The sequence below is a fragment of the Silene latifolia genome, chromosome 5 (assembly GCF_048544455.1).
Source record: "Silene latifolia isolate original U9 population chromosome 5, ASM4854445v1, whole genome shotgun sequence".
Lineage (NCBI taxonomy): Eukaryota > Viridiplantae > Streptophyta > Magnoliopsida > Caryophyllales > Caryophyllaceae > Silene > Silene latifolia.
In genome coordinates, this window is record NC_133530.1 from 63,351,741 (window position 1) to 63,370,924 (window position 19,184).

The 19,184-nt window shown below is 34.9% G+C and overlaps 1 non-coding gene across 1 annotated transcript; it reads left to right on the top strand.

Moving 5' to 3' along the window:
* Positions 1–2,082: 2,082 nt before the first annotated feature.
* LOC141658028 (small nucleolar RNA R71) lies at positions 2,083–2,189 on the top strand. The gene has a single exon (XR_012548939.1). It is a non-coding gene; the product is annotated as a small nucleolar RNA R71 (small nucleolar RNA).
* Positions 2,190–19,184: the final 16,995 nt, after the last annotated feature.

Consider the following 19,184-nt stretch of genomic DNA (forward strand, 5'->3'; position numbering starts at 1 on the left):
AACACCTTGAAGAAGTAATCAAAAGCTTGTTCATTATTATGGTAGAGGTCCTCAATAGACCGTGGCCCTTGTTGTTGATCATGATCGATGGCATGCCCAATGTAGGGATTAAAAATCCCTTCAAACTCGTCGTCCCAAAGACCACAAACTTCATTGAGTTGATCATTGAAAATCTCATGCTTAGATGGAGACGACTCTCCCAATTTCTTCTCTTGGCCAATGAGGCCATCCTCTTCTTCCTTGGTTGATTTTGATGAGCTTTGCAAGCTCTCCTTGTCACAATTCACTTGCTCTTTGAATGGAGCATCTTCAATTTTCTTCCTCCATTGGAGTTCCGATTTCTTCCTTTCATCTTTTCGGCTATAGTGATCAATCATGAAACATGGCTCATGCAAACGAGGAGCTCTCATGGTCTTGTCAAGATTAAAAGTTATGCTTTCATCTCCCACTTCTAGAGTGAGCTCTCCATGTTTCACATCAATCACCGCACCGGCGGTGTGTAGAAAAGGTCTTCCTAGGATGATTGGAATGTTGGAATCTTCCTCCATATCAACAATGACAAAGTCCACCGGGATGAAAAACTTCCCAATTCGCACGGGGACATCTTCCCATATCCCTAATGGTGTCTTCATCGATCTATTGGCCATTTGGAGTGTGATGTTGGTGCATTTAAGCTCTCCCATTCCCAACCGTTTACTCACCGAGTACGGCATGACACTCACACTAGCCCCTAGATCACATAAGGCTTTGTTGATCTCCGTGTCGCCAATGGTACACGGTATTGAGAAGCTTCCCGGATCCTTTAACTTTGGAGGTGAACTCCCTTGAAGTATTGCACTACTCACCTTAGTGAAGGCGATAGTCTCAAGTTTCCGGATCGACTTCTTCTTTGTGAGGATATCTTTCATGTACTTTGCATAGGCCGGAACGTGGTTGATTAATTCCGTGAAAGGAATTGAGACTTCTAAATTCTTCACAATTTCCATGAACTTTCCAAGTTGATCATCCAATTTGGGTTTGGCTTGACGACTTGGAAAAGGAAGTCTAATCACAATGGGCTCCTTCTCTTTGGCCTTGTCTTCATTTTTCTTTGAACTTTCTTCTTTTGATGATTCTCCATCTTTGGAGTTTTGCACAATTTCTTTCTTTTCACTAGCTTCCACAACTTCATCCTCAACTTGCTTCTTCGGTGCTTCATACCTTGTACCACTTCTCAAGTGAATGGCACTAACCGTTTCATGTCTAGGGGGATTACTTTGAGGTGGTAATTGCCCCTTTTGTCTTTGTGAGCTTGAAGATGCTAGTTGAGTCAATTGTGTTTCCAACATCTTGGTGTGAGCTAGAATGTTGTTGATGGTGGTTTCTTTTGCTTGGCTATCTTTTTGCATTTGGGTGAAAAATTCTTGTTGATTCTTTTGCATTTGGAGGACCGCTTTTTGGACATCAAAACCTTGGTCATTTTGGTGATTGTATGGATTTTGATTTTGGTAACCTTGGTTTTGATTGTAAAAGGGTCTTTGATTTTGGTTTTTCATGGGTGGTGGAGTGTATGTTGTTTGAGGGTTTTGAACATTTTGGCTTTTGTATGAGATATTTGGATGGAACTTGGTGTTTTCATTGTAAAAATTTGAATAAGGGGTACCACTTTTGTAAGCTTGGAAAGCATTAACTTGTTCGGTTGTTCCCCTACACTCACTTGGGTCATGACCCAAAGTTCCACAATTCTCACATATCCCACTTGGGATTGATGAGGATGCCGTCATGGCATTGACATGATGCTTCGATGATTTTGAGTTTTCCTCAAGTCTAGCCATAGCTTGTTCAAACTTCAAGTTGATTGTGTCAATGTGAGCACTAAGTTGAGCACCCAATTGAGTAACGGAGTCCACTTCATGCTTTCCTCCTCTAGTAGCCTTGCGAGGTCTACTATATTGTGAATTATGGACCGCCATTTCCTCAATCTTATTCCATGTTTGATTGTCATCAACTTCGGTGAACATTCCGTTTGATCCCATATTGAGAATGTTCCTAGAATCTTCATATAAACCATTCCAAAATTGTTGCACCAAAAACCATTCGCTAAGTCCATGGTGAGGACATGAGCGACAAATTCCCTTGAACCGCTCCCAAGCTTCATACAAAGACTCTTCATCCCTTTGCTTAAAACCCGTAATTTGAGCTCTTAGCATGTTGGTCTTTTCCGGTGGGTAGAATTTTTTGTAGAAAGCTAGAGCCAACTTCTTCCAAGAATCTATTCCAAGGGTGGCCTTATCAAGGCCCTTCAACCATTGCTTTGCGGTGCCGATTAAGGAAAAAGGAAATAAGACCCATCTAATTTGGTCTTGAGTCACGCCCGTTTGAGAGATAGCATCACAATAATCGCAAAAGGTTTCCATATGAGAATGAGGGTCCTCACTAGGCATTCCCCCGAATTGGCTCCTCTCAACTAGTTGGATGAAGGCGGACTTGGCAATAAAATTTCCAGTGAGATGTTGCGGTGTAGGAGTACCATTTGGTAGATTCTCCTCGGTGGGTACGGAGTGTGACGAGAATTTTGGCATTGTAGGTGGATTTTGTAGGGTATTGTGTAATGGGTTTTCTTCTCCTTCTATTGCGAAAGGATTGAGAAACTCACTAGTGGGTTGAACAACTTCACCAACACCTCTCAAATTCCTCCTAACAAGTCTCCTATTGTTCGTCAAGGTTCTTTCGATTTCACGGTCAAAAGGTAACAAATCACTTTGTAACCTTCTAGACATGCAAAATATCAAACAACTCAAAAACAATTAGAACAAACCTTGAGGATTTTTACTTCCTCAAGGCGAAGAAAGACACAACTAATAACAAAAAGGAAATCTAAATCAAACAAACACCGTCCCCGGCAACGGCGCCATTTTTGATCGGTCCGTTTAGTATTCACAAATAAATAGATGTGGTCGTTGGTCACGGTCGAATCAAAACACAATTTATAGCTTAACAAGCAACTCTACAATTAGTAAAGAGGCAAGTAAAGGTCGGATCCCAAGGGACGGGAGTTGAAATGAGATTTCTATTGTAACCAGTGGTGTCTAAGGGGTGTCACAAATTGGGTTGATGTAGAAGGTTACTAAACTAGAATAACAATGAAAATAAACAAGCAAGATGAATAAAAAGGGGTGTAAACAATTGATTAAAGGCACTAGGGTGTCATGGGATCATAGGGGAATCATGGGATATGATCATACAAACATGTTCTCAAATTATAAGCAAGCAATTATTGTTGTGATGGATTGAGTTGGGTTATATCTTACAATCCTAGGAAAGTTTGGGTCCCGGAGCCGAATCGATTAGATTGTACAACACCTACAAGTCGACTTAATCTTCCCTACTCAACAACATGCATGGTCTAATGAGACTCGAGTTGGGTTATGTCTTACAAGTCTCATTGAAAAGATAGGAGATGATAGTAAATGCAAGGATTCATAGGCTTAGCATTTCATCAAATAACATGTGTATGAGTTGAGATCAAAACAAGCAAGCAAATAAGATATGAAAGCATATTAATTTAAGCATGAATCATTCCCCATGTTGGTTTCCCTTAATCACCCATTAACCCTAGCTAAGAGACTACTCACTCATTATCATGTTGATCATGCTAGCAAGGTTGTCAATCATACCAACAATATGAAACATGATGAATAAATGAAAGTAATTAACAATAATTAAAAAGGGATTAAGAGATTATACCTACTAATGATTCCAATGATAAAGCAAGAATAATAGAAGTACTTGAATGCTAGATTGAGAGGTTGTCAATCTCCCAATAATAACCCAAATAATCTTCAATTACCCAAAATAAAGGATGAACAAAAGAGATTAAAGAACTAAAACTTGGATTAAAACTTGATTAATACTTGATTACAATATTGAAGAGAGATTTGATTGATATTAACTACACTAATTATTGATAAGAAGAACATGCTCCTCTAATTAGACTAATGGGGTATTTATAGTGAAAATTAGGGAGGATGCATTAGGGTTAACTAAGGGCTAAACTAGTAATTACACTTTTTAAGTAGAGCAAGGAGAAGCCGGTATTTTTGGAGAGAAGGGCTTCTCTTTTCGTAGCTTGAAGAAGACAACCCGCGGCTGTGAAGGAATCGGGCGGATTAGGGTCGGGACGGCCGGATTTGGTCGATGGAATCCGAGCGGATTCTAGGGAATCCGGGCGGATTGTTGAGGGGGAATCCGAGCGGATTCAAGCTGGGACGCTCGGATTGTGGATAGGCGGGACGGGCGGATTGCCGATAATCCGCTCGGATTGTCGATCGTGATACTTCTTCTTTTTCTTCCCTTTTCTTCATAAATTCCTTGGGGATTTCCTTGGGGACTCAAGGATCCTTTCTCAACATTGCTCTTCTACTATGATATGTACAAAGGCCTTCTAATCTTGTCTCTCCTTGATGCTTGGTCATTGAATTTGATCAATTTAGTCTTGTTTTGCCACGAAAATGCAAGATTCTTACTCCTTTCCTACCAAGGGATCAAAATCTCAAAGAATATGCAAAACAAAGAACTAAAGATAAGAAATGACCCAAATAAGCACTAAAAAGCATGGAAACAAGGGTAATTCGGGGGCTAAATATGCGCCAATTATGGTCACATCAAAGTGATCGCTCAAACACTTGTGTCTACCTCTTAATTGTCATCTACGTGCCGATACGGTCGTTTTGGTAGTAATTAGAGTACATTTGGAGTCCGGGTCAAAAACCGTCTTCAATTTCTAAAACCGAGTCAGAATGTTCTGGAATGTTCCGGATATTTCTATTCCATATTTTGCAATCTTTTAATCTTTGGTAAAGAATTTCCCGTAATATTCACACAAAATATTAAGAAAAACAAGATTAATCGGTTATTCCATAACTAAAACACGAAAATCTTTCTTCCGCGGGAGGAAATCACTTGGGAAAGGACGCAGCAAGTGTTGCGCCTCTTCCAAGAGACGCAGTGCCTGCTGCGCCTCCTCCCAAGTCCTTTTCTGCGTATTTTTCGTATCTTTCCATATCTTTTCGAGATTCACTTCCAAAGTTTCTCTGAAAAACCCTACTTCCGTCGTGCGATTAGTAAAAATAAAGACATTCGGTCTCACATATTTCTCACGCAAGTGTCCGCCCTTCTCTTCTCCCTTTGCATTCTAGACCACGTTCTTGCGTCTACGTGCTTGAACTTTCGACCACGTAAGCTCGGATCTTTCTGAGTACTAGCCTCATTTTGCATGACCGACCAATTTGACCAACTCCACAATCAATCAACTTAATTAATCTTGTTCGTTTTCCTCCTAGAGGGCACTTTCGTCTACATTCGAGTCGAGCATCACTAAACGTTAACTTAGTTCATCTCGTTTCGTCAAACATGTAAGTCTGAGGGTGTAAATCCTTCTTTTATTTATTGTTATTTATTTTTGTATCATAATTGTAAGATTTATGTCGAAAATACTCTTAAAACCGATTTGTAAAACCTTGTTTTAAACCCTTTTCACGGATTATCAGAAGACAACCGTCGAGTAAGGACGCAGCAACTGCTGCGCCTCTTCGAAGGGACGCAGTACCTGCTGCGCCTCTTCGTGAGGCTGCCGCTGTTCCTGCTTCCTTTCTTCTTCCTTCGTCTTTTGTCAATTCGTTTCTTTTATTTTCTTTCGTTTGTTCTTCGATTCTTTGATACGATAATTCTAGTATAATGATTCTAACATGTACTATATTATTCATCATCATTAGCATTAATTCATCTTTTAATTCCCGACTTAAATCCCAAGTAATTCATATTTGCGGATTTTCGTCATCAAAATCAAATTCGGGTTTTAGAGATTCGATTTACCCATATTGAGTCTCTAGAATTCGATCTTTGATATATTCCCATTTATTAATTCATCATTCATAATCTGTTTAGCCTAATTAATTTGTTTAGTTTGTAAATCCGTAATAATCCTTTTAATCTTGTTTTAATTAGTCCTAATTAGTTTTGCTTCATGTTTTATTGTTTTTATGACCTTAATCACATGTAAATAATAAGTTAATCACTTTCATCCGAGTCAAATATTATAATCGATCATTAAAATTACCAACGAATATTAACAATTTGCAATTCCGGCTTCACAGGCAGAACTGAGCCAAGGAATGGACGTAGCAACCGCTGCGCCTCTTCCAATGGACGCAGCTCTGATGCGCCTATTCCTGGTTGATTTCTATCTCTAAACTCCCGTTTTGCCTTGACCTAGTTTATTAGTTTACGTATTAATTTGCTATTAATCGTATTATCACCCTAATTCCTGTTCGTTTATTTGTTCATTTATTCTTTCTCAAGTTATCCGTTTTAAATGTATTTTCGACATAAATCATTAAATCCGATGTTATTATTGTAATTTTCTTTATTGTATTATTATTGTATTTCTTTTATCATATTGTTTGTATGCTCTCACATGCAATTAACCTAAATTTCTACCTCGACATTATTGCAAGTTAAATTACGTATTAACCGACTTAGTATTAATTCTCACATGCTAGGATTAATCTAATGGATGTTGCATTGCATGCATTTAAATCGACAATATATCAAGTATAGATAATTTCCCTAATCATTAGTAGAGGCCTCTATCGAGGCGGGCGGGATTAGGTGTTCGATCAAAAGAGCTTCCTAATACGTACCCTCACCCCTTACTCCAGATCTCTGTGAACATCCGTGTTCATTGGCATCCACGAGAGTCATTCTAGACATAGAATGCTAAGGGTAACTAGTTCTTGGTGTTCAAGTCACTACTTTGTATCTTGACATGGCATGAGGTATTCGAACGGTTTCCAATTTTCCACAATAAATTGGTGGCGACTCCACAAATGCAAACTCTTGTTCCCAAGCGCCCTCGTGGGCCCGTGTCCATAATATATATATATATATATATATATATATATATATATATATATATATATATATATATATATATATATATATATATATATATATATATATATATATATATACATACACACATATGAAAATTAGGCCATGTCAAAAAAATATCACAACTAGTACAATAAAATTTCAGAAGCCATTATAAATAATACCACGGTTTATAGAAAACAATATCAAAGTAAACGTGGTTTTCAAATCCTTATCCAGGTTTTTCTTTTTGAGAAGGAATATCAAAACAGTTAAAGAAAAATATCAGACAATAAACATCAAAGAAAAATATCAGACAATAAACAACACAATATCAAAGTTTTTATATTAAAAACTGCAAGGAAAACAGCAAGGCATTATTCCTTAAATCCATTGCTCTTGCTCTAATATGTTTGTCAGTTTCAACACCAGCAGGTTAACCATCATGTACCCCTCTTTTGTATCCGTTCCAGCATCAGGTTCATGATCATAGCTCTGCCTTAGTCTCAACTTTGTTTCTTCTGAAAAATACATAATATGATAGTTTTTGAAACCTTTTTTAAACTTTATTACATTCATAATAAACCAAAGAGGTTTAGTTTGGGACCTTGTTGTTGTTGGCAGATTGGGTACTCAATCTTGGATTTTGTTGCATTCCCCAACGATTTTGTATTCTTCTCAGCATCAACCCTCTTTGACAGCTCTGCATCATCCAAATACTTGATAAGGGTTAGAGTGTGTGGCAAAACATCTCCTCTAAAATCAAATCTATGGAAATACGCTAACATAAGAACTAGTATACACCCAGTTACAGTTGACCTCGCACGTTGTTTGCACACGCTAATACTATCAACCATCTCTTGAAAGACATAAGCACACTAGTCATAGTTTCTTATCCTCCTGACATTCACAACAGCCTTAACCAGTTTCAAATCAAGGGTTTTATTTGAAGACGGTGCTAGGATAACAGACATGTTGTACATTGCGAACAGCCTCTTAAAGTCATCATCAACATTATTACAAGCCATCAACCAGTCATGCACTTGTTTCACCATAATTGGAGCAGAAGTACTATGCAACCTAAACTTTGTTGGAAAATGTGTCCTCAACAATAGTGCGATCATATGATTTAAATATCATTATTAAATCTCATTTCAAGAATACGGAAGGGATGATACATTACATATATAGTCAACTGGTCCACACATATCGGTAATGATTGGCTGGCTAGAGTTTGACATTACTGTCGTGCGACGGTGGTGATCAGTTGATCCCTTGAGGTCACACCTAAAGGACGATTCCCTTAATTGAAAAGGTTAATTAGTTGTATACCGATACAGATTAATTAATTCCTTAAAATTGAACGATTCGATTTGTGAGAGAGAATATTGATATCTTATTGTAATGGGATTAAATAAGATTTATTTTAGTAATAAAATGCTTTGTTGCTAAAATTGTTTATTGTTTGAGAAACAATAAAGATAAGAATGAATGGTTAATTATAATTACAAGAAGTTGTGAATTATAACTATATGACCCATTTTATTTATGTGATCAAGTATCACTTGTCAATTTGTTGTATGTAATTTAATTAATTCATGAAATGATATTTATGTGATAAATATGCATTAAATTAATTAATAACATGTATCATATAACATGTGACATATTGTGTGACAAATGACAAATTGATAAAAATAAAATGGTAGTCCATTTTAAGTAAATGGACCGAAAATGAAGGTGTGTTAGTGGGTTTTGGTTGTTTTATTTTATTTGATAAAATAAACATAATGATGCCTACCTACAACTAGTCTTACACATCTTACACACCTACTATTTTTGATAAGAGAAAAAGAAAAGCAATGATGCTCCTTGAGCATGAGTTGGGCGGCCACACTACTCTTAATTGAGTAGTGTTGGTTCTTTTCGATTATTCTTACACTACCATTCAATTAACATGCAAAATGTTCATGAATATTCTCTCTTCTCTCTCCTTAATATTCATCAAAAAGATGAGTATTTTGATTCAAATTGTTCATATAAATTACTAAGATTACTAGAAGTAGTATATGAGTATTAGTAATAGATTTTAAGGTAAACTACATTACAAACATCTAGTACATGTTTATTTGTGGGATTAAGGGATTGTCTTGGGTGCTACTAATTGGAGAATCTCTACTTTGGGATTTTTGTATGTTCATCCATTATTGGAAAGCTCAAGAACTAACAAGATGGAGATCTTGTTGGTGCCCAATATGACCGAAATTATTATGGTGAGAAAATGTTTTCTTATCTTCTTTTATTAAAGTTTGCATGCATAAAATCCACCTTTAATTTTATGACAAATTAATTTTGACATATATGAGTATGTTAGTATGTATATGAATCTACATTTCCTTCAATCGGTATCAGAGAGCCACGGTTGTTTGCATGCAAATCGGTTAAAAGTTTTTCCGAGTTATAAGAATAACAAATAAAACTTGTAAAATTTGTGTTATTATGAGATATCACGAAATTAATCAATGCATGTTAATATTTCTGGTCCTAAAATGTTTTAGGATATTTTGGTTAATTTTTCGGATTTTTATTGTTCATAATTTACAATAATGGCATTTAAATGTGATTTTATGAGTAAAAATGTCATTTTTGGTCTAAAATTAGCTATACTTCAAATTTTCAGTTGGTTTTTGGATATGTTGTTACATATATTATTTTGAGATAACCTGTAAATTTTCATAATATTTGGACTTGTTATGCTCGGAAAATGATTTTTTCATTATTAAATTCGGATTTAGGTGAAAAATAGGTTAATATGAGTTAAATTTCGAATCTGGTCATAGAAAATTAATATGTTGTCACATGCAATTTTACAAGATGTGTGTAAAATAATTGGCTATAAAGAAGTCTTTTTGCATGATTTATGGATTTTTGAAGAAAAATAGCATAAATAGTGACATTATTAGTGGAAAATTAATAAAACATAATCTATGACTTAGGAAAAACGTCTAATGTTGCATTTTATTATCTTTTTCAGATCTAAAATTGAAAAGTTAGTGAAAATAATTTTTCCATGTTTTTATGATTATTTTATTAAAAAATCGATAAACCGCAACATTGTTTTTCCGGAAAAATTTCGAAATTTTTAACCTAAGATTTTGAACATTATGAGTGTCATGGAATTTTTCCAGAATGTTCATGAATTTAAATTTCAAATTTCAAATTTATTTGAAATTTTGTGATTTATTTGAAGTTTATGGCTTATTTTTGTAATTTTTGGTCCATTTATGAACAATTTTATAAAATATGGGTTAATTATGGTCAAATTATTAGTGAAGACTAAATTTTGAGTCCTAAGAGGTTAGGGTAATTAACTTATGCATAAATATGAGTTTATGTATTTTTGTGATTATAAAATGTTGAAATCACGCAAATCCGTAAAAACCGAGTAATATACGATATTGGCTATTTAAAGGCGATTTAGCATAAAATTGAGCATGTTCATACATATTATAATGCTGCTTTTTTCTTTATGATTGCCATAATTTTAATTTATGTAATTTTGAATTATGTAATTTTACATAGTATGGCCTTAGATTTTAATTGGTATTTCCCGAAATGTATGGGAATATCGATTCGGTTGTAATTTTTATTGTGATCTCGTATCACCGTTTTGTAATTTAATAGATTTATTTTATTTTAGTTACAAATGTATAATAGGAAATTATGTAATTTATTATGTAATTTTATTCATTCCGGAGTTCCAAAAGACGGATTTCTTCAAGAATGACGATACATAAAAACGGTGTTACCTCGAGATGCGTGTCACAACCGAAGTTCAAGGGACCAATGGAGTTGGTTTCCGAATATGTAATAGTTAAATAGTTTTTCTATTTTAGGAAAGGCCATACTAGGATTTATTTATTTTTATGCTTGCATTTTATTTTATGTCGCATGCATCGCTAAATCGCCATAACTAAACATGCATTGTCATTTTATCGAGTTTATCGACCGTGTCAATTATAATTATCGTAGTTCACCGCTTTAGTTCACTTAAAACGTGATAGATAATAAATTGACATGACCTCTCGCTAAAACAATCAATTGAGACATAGCCTTACCAAATAGTAGAAACCATGAAAATCTATTTCGCGAGGGAGTGCGCTCGGCCCCACCGGGGTACAAACCTTGTTACGTAGGGGAAGTGGGTGATGAATGTTAATCCACCGAATTCATGTTGATGAGGGATGTATCGGTCACACCGTGCCCAAGTTAATGTGGGTTTGGATCATGGACACGTTTATTCGAAATTTGGATTGAACTCAACAAAAGTTTTTGATAAGGGATGTATCGGCCCCACCGTGCCCTTGTCGAATGTGTTTTGGGCTAAAGATAAATGTTAATGTAATATTATCGACCAAGAGTTCTAAAAGTAGAATCGATTAAACGTTAATCCACCGAGTTATATTGATAAAGGATGTATCGGCCCCACCGTGCCTAAGTCAATATGAATTTGGGTCTTGGAATCATTTATCATAGTTGGGTAGAGGTCACTATGTAAATGCTATACTTGTTTTTCAAGTATTAAATAAAACGATAAATGTTAAGTTTTCCACTATTCCGTTTTTTATATTGTTCTATTTCTTTACCACAATTCATATACGATATCATTTCGTTTTTGATTCAAAACTCCATTAAAACATCGTAACTAAAGACAAATATGAATTTGCTTCTAAAACCTCGTATTAACCATTGCTAAGGATCTCTTGCAAAGAGTATAGATTAAAGTTATTCATTATCAAACAGGTTTTTGATTCTAGACTAACACATCTACTTACAATGGATTGTTTTTCATGTACTTAAATGAATTAAGTACCTTGGAGCGATAAAATGATTTGGTAACTAGATTTGTTGGAAATCAAAATTGACCAAAATATCGCAACCACTTCAATGAAAGTTTTAAGACTAAAACGAACAAATGAAGAGTAATCTTCATGAATTCAATTTTGCTTCTCAAAGCAAAGACTCATTGAAATGAGTGGGAGCATTCTTTTAAACCGTTAACATGAGGACGAGGTTCAAGAAGTAATGGAATTGATACAAGGTAATGTTAAAGGTAAAGTTGTTGAGAATGACGATACTAAACCTATCAATCCCGACCGATAAAGTTTCCAATGTCTCAAATGTTGGACACGAGAAAGGAAACTACCTCAAATTATTGAAGAATAAACAAGTTAGTTGTGGGACATCTAATGAGACCTTCTTCGTTAAATGTTTATTTGATTAAACATAAATTTTGCTAGTATTACTTCGTCAATATTAGAAACCGGTGGAGGTTTTCATCATTATGTTTGATACATAGGATGATTAGAATATGACGACTAGCAACAATGAAGTCAAGAGATAGAGTTATTGTGCACTAAATCTAGTTTTCGGGTTTGGAGTTGTACTTAATTGTGACTATTAAGTACATAAACTCTAAATAAGAATACAATTTGTTAAAGATACAAAAGAGGTTTCACTTTTGTGACCCTATACACCACGATTTGATGTATGGCTAGCCCATCATCAAGGTGAGTATATTCTAAACCAAACTAGAATGATATATCATGAAGATGATTCAAGACTCAAATTGGTAACCCAAGATTAAACCTTAAATTTTGGAATGATGAACGCAAAGAGTTATCGAGTACTCTTGAAACCATTAGATTGTTAATGGTATATGCGTATCTTGTATTCAAAGCAAGATGTCTCGTGCCTTTTGGTTAAAAAGGAGATCGAGGTTGTATATCATCGATCCAAAATAGGTTGATCATTTTCTTTTACCAACGATATAAGTTGACGCTAATATGTTCACTTAATAAGGTAAATAGAGAAATCTTTGAAGAATTTCAAAGAGTTCAAGGAATCACGATTTAGTCGTGATGGGATTATCAAAGTAAAGACTTTGATATAAGCCAAAGGAATTGTGATATAGTATCACAAATTAATCTCTCTTAACACGCATTATGGGATAATGTATGATTGGATAAGAATTCAAACGCTATTCAATATGGTTTGGACTTCGATCAAGTTACTTTGAGTTACTTGATCCTTTTGGGGATTTTATCATTTTGTCTAAATTATTTTTCCACTAAATCGAATCATATGAGATATGAAATGGTAAGGGTACCATGGTTGTAAGTTTTTCACAAGAAACAAATGCTCATTTTTCCCTTGCAATTATCATGAGTACGACGAGTTTGTGGCTCGAGAAGCTGTCTTACTAAAATACAAGTTTATTTCAAGAAGACAGAGTGGGAGAAATTATTCAAGAGCCACAAAGAATGCCACAAAGAATGTTATGTCGCAAGAAACTGGTCTTTCTTGGCTACATGAGACATTTTGTGTAAGACGTTGTTTCTTTAAAACCTAGGAGGTTAAATTCGTCACTTTTTAAAAATGATGAATTCATGCTACTTTTAAGAAAGTAAAGAGCTTATAACTTACAAAAGAAATTGTTTGATTCAAGTTGATTACTTCTGGAAAGTAATCGACAAAGGACTTACAAAAGAGTGTTTAAGTCACAACTCAATACAAGGCTTAGAGCCATGAAAATCCGAAATAAAAGGCTTGATTAGTGACAAAGGGTTTTGCACTAATAAAGAGATATTTCATAGCAAGATTAGTTGCAAAGGGTTTTGCACTAATTGAAATGCTTAAGTCTATTTGGATCTTCTTAGGGATTGTGTTTCATTATGAGGTTATGAAATACATAGCGAGTGAATCTAAAACCCACTTCTTCAATAGAAGGAATGTATTCAATACATGTCTTGAGTTTAGTAGATTCTTGCAATCCTAAGATAATGTGAAACTTAAGAGAGAGTCTTAAGTAGGACATCAATGAGTTAGAATCAACATTTTGATCATGTGATAAAACATTTCTCGATAAGTCGAGAAGTTGTGTTTATACATGAAGTTTAGTGGGAGTTACGGAAATTTTAATTAGTCCGATATGTGGATGACATATTGATCATTAGGAATGATTTAATACTCTTGGAGTATTATAATACATCTTGAATACCCGGATTTATGAAGATAAATCCACATTATATTAGCGTCAATAAGAAGTCTTATGTTGATAAGATTCATGACTAGTTCAATTAAATTGAACATATTTGGTTGATTTCATTTGCTTCCGCTGCCGAATCAATTAAAAAGAAATGATGTATAACACTTCATATGCTTTGAGTATGATGAATTGTTTTTCAAAAATCGAATTTAAGTAATCTTTACCAAGTAAGCTATAAAGATTACCCTTAAGTGCTTGCAGAAGCATTAAAGAAGTAAAGCAAAGTGTTTATGATGCAATATTGTGTAAGGGTGTTACACAAGTGACAATTGACAATTGAGATTGCGCATGGTTTCCGACAAAACCATAATCAAAACACATTAGGATGGTTAAGATACCATTGTGGCAATGTTAATTAAGAAGTAGATTTTCTAGAATCGTTCTAGGCAATAAAGAACAATGAGAGATATTTATAACGGAAATTGAGTACACTTGCAATCATGGGATGTGCAAGAAGGAAGAGTCCCGCACACTGCAAAAACAGTGGGAGCTATTCTAAGGATAGAAGGCCTATGTCTTGATTGGATCTCGACACGTACTCAGAAAGTTTTGTGATGCAAATGTATACATTACAAAGGAAAACGAGTATGTAGTAAGGTTGAGTAAGGTACAAGAAGTTGATAAAACCTACTAACCAAAGCCTTCTCATAGGCTTAACATGATGACTCATGTCATTTCAATTAAATTGAGATGAATAACTACATAAAAGATCAAATTAGATTATAGAATATGAAGTAGTAATCAAGCATTGACTATTCATATGTGATAATCGCATTTGTCGTTTGAGTTTTACTCTAAAACTCTTCTTTTATACTTTGTTACATCCAAACGGGTTGTAGAGACAACATTGAACCCCGTTAAAGTGAACACGGATTAGCATTGTATTCGCCCATAGTCACTTGTATGAGGTGACGTCTCGAAGTGACTAGAGTGTGATGCGATTGATGGCAAGTTCAAGTGCCATAGAGTCATGTGAGATGACTAGTCGATCACATAGGCAGACGGTTAGGAACACTTTGTCGGGCAAAGTGACCGCTTGTAGAGTTCGGCAAATTTATAAAGCCCGGTCGTGGCGAGAGCTACTATAGTATTCTAATGAGTCGATTCTTTTGACTAAAGACTATTCACCTAAGATGGCACAGATTTGATTAACTTTGATTTGTGTTACTACGACCTTCGTAAATGGGGTCAAATGGGCATATTTTGGGTTATGATGGGTGTGGCTAGTCGAAGGGAATGAGTGCGATAGGAATTGTCCATCCCCTTGTCAGGGTTAAAACAATATCTCAAGGCCACTCGAGGAGTAATGAATTGGAAATGCGTGGCCACGCTCGGAAGGTATCCATGGTGGATAAATTCGGTCAATCGATTATTCTCCGGATCGAGGAAACCACTCTCGATATGATCAATTGCAAGTACGACCTGAAAGACACCTTGCATTGAGTGGGAGATAGTAATAGGACAAGAGAATTGGTGACGCACACTTGTCGAGGACAAGTGGGAGATTGTTGGGAAATGTGTCCTCAACAATAGTGCGATCATATGATTTAAATATCATTATTAAATCTCATTTCAAGAATACGGAAGGGATGATACATTACATATATAGTCAACTGGTCCACACATATCGGTAATGATTGGCTGGCTAGAGTTTGACATTACTGTCGTGCGACGGTGGTGATCATTAGATCCCTTGAGGTCACACCTAAAGGACGATTCCCTTAATTGAAAAGGTTAATTAGTTGTATACCGTCTGATTAATTAATTCCTTAAAATTGAACGATTCGATTTGTGAGAGAGAATATTGATATCTTATTGTAATGGGATTAAATAAGATTTATTTTAGTAATAAAATGCTTTGTTGCTAAAATTGTTTATTGTTTGAGAAACAATAAAGATAAGAATGAATGGTTAATTATAATTACAAGAAGTTGTGAATTATAACTATATGACCCATTTTATTGATGTGATCAAGTATCACTTGTCAATTTGTTGTATGTAATTTAATTAATTCATGAAATGATATTTATGTGATAAATATGCATTAAATTAATTAATAACATGTATCATATAACATGTGACATATTGTGTGACAAATGACAAATTGACAAAAATAAAATGGTAGTCCATTTTAAGTAAATGGACCGAAAATGAAGGTGTGTTAGTGGGTTTTGGTTGTTTTATTTTATTTGATAAAATAAACATAATGATGCCTACCTACAACTAGTCTTACACATCTTACACACCTACTATTTTTGATAAGAGAAAAAGAAAAGCAATGATGCTCCTTGAGCATGAGTTGGGCGGCCACACTACTCTTAATTGAGTAGTGTTGGTTCTTTTCGATTATTCTTACACTACCATTCAATTAACATGCAAAATGTTCATGAATATTCTCTCTTCTCTCTCCTTAATATTCATCAAAAAGATGAGTATTTTGATTCAAATTGTTCATATAAATTACTAAGATTACTAGAAGTAGTATATGAGTATTAGTAATAGATTTTAAGGTAAACTACATTACAAACATCTAGTACATGTTTATTTGTGGGATTAAGGGATTGTCTTGGGTGCTACTAATTGGAGAATCTCTACTTTGGGATTTTTGTATGTTCATCCATTATTGGAAAGCTCAAGAACTAACAAGAAGGAGATCTTGTTGGTGCCCAATATGACCGAAATTATTATGGTGAGAAAATGTTTTCTTATCTTCTTTTATTAAAGTTTGCATGCATAAAATCCACCTTTAATTTTATGACAAATTAATTTTGACATATATGAGTATGTTAGTATGTATATGAATCTACATTTCCTTCAAACTTCACCCTCCATGAAATTTTAACTTGTTGTTCTCCACATCAGTTGTATTTCCCGTGACTGCAAGGTCTACAGGATTACCTCCTCTAGGAAGTTAAAAGATGTCGTGGACATCATGTTTCGTCAATATAAAATCACACTTTTTGGATTTAAACATACTGCACGTACAGTCAAATGCTTTTAAAAGCAAGTTCATAATCCCATGTGGTATTTAAGTTAACTTCAGCTCTAACAAACCACTAAACCCAATCTCCCTCACAGCATGTTTTTGTTCTTCATTTAGGTTGTTAATCAGCTGAACCAACTATTTTGGTATACACTTTATCTACAATGCTTATGCTTTCTTTTTTTTTTTTGACCTCAGGATGCTCTATAAGTTCGTTTTGTATCGCCAGTTCTATTTCATGGTTCCCTTCCTCTGACTTTTTGGTTGATCGTTGTTCAACCTCATCAAAAACAGGTTGATAAGTCCATTTTATATATATTTTAACACCATACTTTAGCTCTAATTTATATCTCATTTGCACTAATCTAGTGGTTTTATGAGCTAATATTGTGATCTAGTTGTCTTTGCATGGTTTATCACATTTTGTAGGAACTTGAGCTTTTAGGAGGCTATTTCTAAGAAATTTGCAAGAGCTAGTATACAAGGCTAAGTGTGGAGCATGAGTTGGGCAAAAATTGAAGTGTTGCAAGGATTTCCATGCATAAAGATATGGATTAAAATCAAAATGAAAAATAAAGTCTTATGCAAAGTCAAGCCTAGGAAATCAAGTCCAACTAGGTGGGAGCTTTGGATGCTAGAATACATTGGATGCCATGCTTTAAGATCAGTATCGGATGATTAAACAAGGCATTAAACATCAACATTGGATTCTTGTGCTAATTAATCACGGATTAAAGAGGAAAAGATGGAAACATCACGACCCCGATCGGGGTATGGTGTTCCCGATCGGGATTAGCCCCCTCTATGGCCGAACGTTACTTCCTTGTTCCCCCGTAAATAGAAGCTTTGGTCGAACCTTCTTATACACCTTTTTCCACACATTTTTCACATAGAATTCTTTCTAAACTTCAGTAGTTAGATTAGCTTAGTGTAGTTTTGTTTTCATTAGTTTGTTATCATTTCCTTTAAGTATTACAAATTACAATTTCATTTCCAAGTTATTTACTTTTGCATTGTTCTTCAATTCCAATTCCATTTCCATTGTTGAGGTTATTTATTTCTAGGATTATTTTTTTGTCATTATGTTTATCATTTTGTTCATCATTAGCTTAATTTACATAATGCAAGAGTAGTATATCATGTCTAGGATATAAAGGAAGCCATGCATAAAAAGTATTTGCAACATGATAAATTAGGATGCTTAGTGATCACATAATAGTTTCTATAACATGCGTGTACCTTATTGTTAATCTTTGATTATTTGCCATTGTCTTAGATTAAATTTGTTAATTCGTTTTTATAAGTCGAGAGGCACGAAAATGAATTAGACTAAGTATGTTTTAGTAGACGACTTAGCCATATCGAGAGATCATTTGGACCCGTTCTATGATTGACACTAATATCAAAAGGTGGGTGTCTTTAAGCCTAAACAGTTATCATTACTATCTAATTCAAGTTTGATGATGTGTGTCTTTTATATAAGGTTTTCACCTCATTTTTACACGCATTTCTGTGCTTTTTATGTAGCATCTGGCTACAAATACCCCCGAATATGCTACTTTGGTCCGTTATTTGTATTTTACAGAAATTGACCGAAGAGGAGCTAAATCGAGCCTTAATTGTCCCAATTGTATGCATTCATGGAAAATAAGGAGCCGGAGCTTGGAAATCTAACACTTGGAAGACGCGTGAGCTGAGTTCGGAAGCAATTCAAGTCCTAACGTGCCTATATAGCTCGATCGAGTGGTTCACTATTCGATCGAATGCTTTATGTACTCAAGACTGGTCGATCGACCAGTTTAAGGAGCCCATCGAGGAGTTTTTGCAAGAGGTGCTCGATCGAGTGGGTTATTACCACTCGATCGAGTGGTTTGGTGATGTTTGTTCGATCGAGCAGCAGTAATCTACTCGATCGAATGGTTTCCTGTGCTTTAGTCAATTTCCGCCTAAATTACTTATGGGCTTTTGTAATCAGTCCATAGATTAGGTTTTAATATAAGACTGAGAGGGAACTACGTTACTTCGGCACTTACTCTCTCACGTTGGTTTTACTCTAGTTTTTGTTACTGTTCTTTGGATTTTTGCTTCTTTTACTCGGATTTGAGATACGATCGGTACTATCACTCTTTTTGATCTCTTAATTCTTAATCATTGCTGGAATTCTTCCTTCCCTTTATTGTTATC